Source organism: Convolutriloba macropyga, chromosome 2, assembly GCF_964194025.1.
Source record: "Convolutriloba macropyga chromosome 2, txConMacr16.3, whole genome shotgun sequence".
NCBI lineage: Eukaryota > Metazoa > Xenacoelomorpha > Acoela > Convolutidae > Convolutriloba > Convolutriloba macropyga.
Window position 1 is genome coordinate 33,747,587 of NC_134469.1, and position 6,166 is coordinate 33,753,752.

Consider the following 6,166-nt stretch of genomic DNA (forward strand, 5'->3'; position numbering starts at 1 on the left):
CCTGTTTTTTCAAGTTTTTTTCCCTTTAAAACCAATTGATTGCTCTTGTTGCTGGGAGCCATTTCAAGCGCCGGCAAGGGCTTCTGCTGGCTCTGCTTGCTTTTACTCTTTTTCTTGGTGTTCTTGGCTAGCCTCGTAGAAGTTGATTAGTTCGTTGTATTTCTATGCGTGGTAAGATATCAATAAATTCTTATTCAAAGTAAAAAAGTCTTTTATTTAGATTAATTATTCAAGAAGTAATAAATATTGAGAGTGGGAAAATTAGATAAAAAATAAATAAACAAATAAAAATTGGGCTGCGCTCGCGTAGGGGATTGAATTACTGAGCCTCATTTGATCAAAGAATTAGGGCTGCGCTAGTAAAAAGTGTAATTAGTGTAATTTTGTTCATGAAGGCAAGCGTTAAGACGCGTTAAAATAAATTGAGGGAAGGAAGCGTTTTGAAGAATGAAGTAAAATACAGAAGAATTATTAAGTAGCAGTTAAAAGTGCTATGCTAACCTAAACCTTAAAACCACTGAACCAAACCGCGCATAGCACTGTATTATGTCGTTAGTTGTATAACCGTAACTTAACTTTGATAAAGATATCAGTGGAGTGAATGTGAAAAAATGATAACATTTTCTAGGTTTAAAATGATGTTAATCGATTAAGATATCTCAAGAGACAAAAGCTGTGTAATTTGCTGTGTTTTCCTTGTGTTTTTCACAGCTAAGCTTCGAATTTACTAGGTGAGCGGCTGGCTTAGCTGCTCGTTTAGGACGTTGTTTGTTCGACTTTTGCCCCGAATTAACTACGCAAGCGGCTGGCAATAAGTCATTGGATGATGGTTGTTTTGGCTTTTCTACGATATAGGAACTGGTAAAGAACATTAGCAGGACAGATGGTCCAGTGTACTTTGATAACTGTTTTTTGGACGTCGACTCTTTTTCTGGATCAGTTCAAGTATTGATTCGATCTTGTTTTCTTTCGCCTGTTTCAGGTACTCATTTGCTAATCTAATCTGAAGTTCTCTTACTGCAGGTATATTGGCCTCTTAATGGAGTTTTTTGACACTGTAACAGCGGGGTTTCCTCATAAAAATTCTCAATGCTCTATTTTGGGTCCGTTGTTTGTATGTTGATAATTGAATTAGATTGGTCAATCCAACAGGTATTCGCATAGAGAAATAGAGGTCGAACCCATGGTTTATACAAGGTCAGCAAGCACTCTTCATCAATGTTGATCTGACTGAGCCGCCATAGTTGGTAGATTCTTTTCTTTGCTCTTGCCACCAAACTTTTGCAGTGTTCGTTCCACTTTAGATGTGGGGTAAGTTTTACGCCAAGAAATTTGATTGAATTTGCGCCTTCAATTCCTGTGCCATTGATAAAAAGTTCTAAACTGGAAACTTTCTTTGACGGATTTTTAAAAAGCATAAAATTTGTTTTGCCTGGATTTATTCTTATTTTCAGTTTTTCGCACCATTTGATTAATTTGTCTAGTGAATACTGAAGTTTCTCTTGATTTATTCTACAGGAGCGCGACCTGTAGTAATGGGCAAAATCATCAGCAAATTGAGAAATTTGTGCCGGTATTTCAGGAATGCCGCTGACTTAAACCAGGAAGAGTATTTGTGCAATGACGCTGCCCTGAGGTACTCCAGCTAGTGTTGAAAATGTGCTGCTTTGAGTTATTAATTGTCACGAAGATGCTTCTCTGATAGAGAAAAGATTTAACCCATTTTATCAGAAATTTATGCACACCAATTTGTAGCAGTTTGTTTTGAAGTCCTAGTCTCCACACTGCATCAAACGCTTTTTCAATATCTAGGCAGACAAATCCAACCATTTCGGACATTGAAATGCTTCTGTTACGTGCTGAGTAAGTTTGAGCAAATTATCAGTTGTGCAACGGTTCCTTCTATACGCACTTTGCATTTCACCGAAGACATCATTTTTTTCACAGTGCGCTAGGACTATATTCTTTACTGCTGTTTCACCAATTTTTGCAATGCAATTGGTTAGGCTGATTGGTCGGTAGTTTTCTGCATCCTTTTTTTGTTCGGCTTTGGTAAAATTTTGACTTGTGATTCTTCCCATGTAGTTGGAACTTAAGATCTTCTTGTTGTGTTGATCTTCTTGTTTTGTTCAAAATTTCTTCATAATCGTCCACTTTTATAATGCAGTAGTTATTTGTTTCAATATTTTTGTATTGGAGAAACATTTTTGTCTCGTTTTCGATTTTCTCGAGGTGCTCATTTAGTTCCAAGTTTTCGTATATATGATCTTACATTGTATCCTGTAGAAGAGTTTTGAATATTTCGCATTTCTCATTGTCTGTTTTCGCTCTGAGTTGTTTACATGAGACTTCAACACTTTGTTCAGTTTCATTTGGTTTTTTTTGAATCACCACATAAGGCTTTAACTGCTCTCCAAAAGCTTTTGCTCCCTTTATATTGAGCACTTGCGATCAGTTTTGATTGTTTGATTTTTTCCGATCGTTTCATGGACCTCTTTTTTTCTCTTTGGAGGAAATTTATTTCCTTTTTCAGGAATTTGTACTGTTCTCCGTTTGTTCTTTTCAGCTCTTCTCTTTTTCTTTTTTTCACGGATAAGTTTAGTAGTTTCATGTCCGAAGGGAAATCTTTGTTGTAGGATATTCGACTTCTGTAGCGAGAATTGAATGATCTGTACAAGTAATTAATTTAGTTGATTTAGTTCTTCTGCATTTGGATAGACTGTTGGATATAGCACAGAGTTTTCGTATTCTTGTCTGACAATCTGGTTGAATTTTTTGAAGTTGATTTTTGCCTTCAAATCGAATTTGCTCTGAGTCACTATTTTCAAGGTAGTAATGGTTGAGCTGTGGTCACTACCAAAGTCATCGGAAACATAAAACATAAAAATTTGAAGACTGATTGATCGGCGAAATGTAGATCAAGCATATTTCGACATTCTCCATGATATGATTGAATTGTGTGATAACCGTTTTTTAAAAGCTTGAGTGTTCCAGTTTCAATAGTTTCAATTATTTTATCACTGTTTCCAGTGTTATATGTGCAATTCAGCTCTTGATGTGGAGCTTTGAAATCTCCACCGATAAAACGTTTTTCATTTCAGTTTCAAAAATTTCTGATAGATTCAAATCGCGACCTGGTGAGTTGTAAAGAGCTATAACCCAGAGATGACCTATAACAGGTACTTCAAAGCATGTTTTTATTTCGAAAACTTTTCCTCGCTCGTGTCTATCAAACTTTTCTGCTTCAACTTCTATTATTGTGGTTTCCTTCTTTGCTAAAATGATTGAGCCATGTGACTTACTTGCTCTCGTTTCTGTAACTACGAAATAATCATCGGTTAGATTTTCATTTTGCCAGCTCTTGACTTCATTCAGGTACACAATATCAATCTCCTTTTCATTAAAAAATACGAAGTATTTTTTAATATTTTGTTGAATAAGCCTCGGCGGTTCCATTGCATAATTTTATTTTTACCCATGTTGGCTGAATTGATGGCTGTTTGTTGAAATTTGTTGCGTTGGAACATTCGTGAAATTGTTATTGGCATTTTTGATGTTATCATGAACTTTTTGACCTTCTATTTTATCAGCGAAAATTGTGCTTGCACTAATACTGATAACATTGGTGATATATCTGTAAGACAGTGTATTGAAGGTTGAACGGATTTTGCTGAGTATTTCAGCAACCAGAACACTTATGTTTATTGCTGAGACAGTTGAGTTTGGTTGTAACATTTCGGTTTGTCTTTTTGCCACTGCTGAGTACTTGGTATCTTGTTTTCTCTTTGTCGCTTCAACAATTGCGTTTTGATAGGAGGAGCATCCTTTGTACACAGATGCGTGCGCTCCACCACAGTTTGCAAATTTGGCATTTGGTTCGGCGCATTGTTTTACTGTGTGCTGGCCTGAGCATCGCAGGCAACGCTGCTCGTTTTTACACTCAATGGCTGAGTGTCCATATTTCTGACACTTGAAGCATTGTTTAACATGTGGCGGCTCTTTGCTTGCTTCACACCTGTAGATCAGCCAACCAAACTTTACACCGTGCTTTTGTGCTGCTAAAACATGATTTGTTAAATCTGTTATTACTCTGATAAGCTTTGTAGGTTTGCGTCTTGCTCGGCTTATAATCCTTGACACTTTTACTACATTCATTCCATTATTGCTCAAGAGTTCCTCTTTTATTTCATTTTCTTGGATGCTGTGATGCACATTGACTATAACAAAGCTTGGTTTGGGCTTGGCTTTTGGCAGTGAATTTCTCGTGTTCACATTAGCGTTAGGGAATACTTGTTGCAGGTTTGTATTTGACATGAGACTATCTCTGGAGGCTTTGTTTTCAGGTTGGATAAACAAATCGAAAGAGTTTGGCAATTCTCTAATTCGTTGTATTTTCAGTTGTGGGAATTTTGTCTTCATAGCTCGGGCAAATTGCACTTGGTTTTGCCTCGGATTGATTGTTATAACTATTGGTCTAACTGGCTCTGATATCGAATTCCTCTCATTTTGGTTTCGAAAACGCTTACGTTCGTTTTGAACTTGAATAAAATCTTGTTCATCCTGTGAAGTATCATCAGCGGTTGCTCTTGTTTCTGATAGGAGAGCGCTCAGTTGGCTCATTTTGGCCAGGGCCCCACTGAGGGCTATCGCTTAGCAGAACGACGAGGATAAGGATTTGAAACAACTTTTAAAGCGTAAAGACTACGTCAAAAAAGCCAATTAAAAGCCAGGATTTTAAAAAGCAACTTTTAGTGAAAAATCTCTTTTCATAAAAGACTCACTCCCAAAGGACGTTCCTACACAAAGTGGAATACTTGCTTGTGGCTTTCCTATCACACTTTGAGGTACTGATCCGAAAGTGACATTAATAGCGGTTTAATCATCATGGACAACAAGTAGGCTAATCAATCCAGGATAGATAACAATCCAACTAATATATATATATATATATATATATATATATATATATATATATATATTATATAATATATTATATATATTATATTTTATTATAATATATGATGTTTTATTATATATTATATTATATTATATATATTATTTTATTTATTATACCTTAAATTATCTTATATTATATTATACTGTATTATATTTTATTATATTGTATTACATTATTTTTCATTATTATATAGTGCAGTATGTTAAAACATATCTCAATTAAAACAATCACCTCCAAGCTGAAGATCTCAATTAATCCGTTGTTATTTGGCTGTACTTGCTCATTTCCTTTCCAGAATGTTAAGTGAAAATTGTATTATTAATTTGAACGGTTTTAGCTATACTGAAGTATGTGTATGAAGTGGGCTGGTACAGTGGTGTTTTTCAGTTAATGTAGTTTGGGTTCTGATAATTTGAGCTCGATGTGAGAGGTAAAATTACCAAGTATTCAAATGTTTTCCATTATTTACACGCCAATGCGAAGCTGTAAGCTGAGTGTAACTATATTGCGGTTTTTTTCCTCTCTAAAATCAGTCTTTCCATATTTATATGTGCAAGTTTGTGGATGACTTCTTTATTTTCAAACCTTGACTTCTGTATTAGAATTTGGACTTTTTGTATGCGAACTTTGGACTTTAACAATAGCTTAGTTTTCAAAATATAGTAATTAGGAACTGCTGGTATTATTTGATGCCAAAAAATCATTTTTAGAAGTTTTTTCATTTAATAGTCCCTCACCCAATTCTCCGTCCCCACACCAACTTATCTTATACCACCCACTCCTCCAACCTACCGAACCCACTCTCCTCACCCCCCATAGCAGCATATCTTCAAAACCTACCTGTCCCCACTTACCTACCCCCGGCCTGACGCCGAGGCCCAATCTTTTAAGTGAAATAAATAATCGATATTATCTGGATAAGTAAAAGTGTTTGAGTGCAGGATGTTCGCAATCAAGTGAGTCCGAAAGCTTTCCAATCTATTAGCTGAAATCTGTCAAATCATTATCTTTCTTCAGGTATCAATTAATTTATAGAGCATTACAATAGATATGTTGCATCTCTCATTGCTGTAGCAATGTCCAGTATTTCGTTATAGCATCGGATACGTTAATAGCCGCCGTCAGCCTCTCAACGGCTATTATTTGGGCGCCCTCCTTTTTTAAATTCGCTTTACCTTTTGATCACGTTTTTCGTTTTACACAAATCAC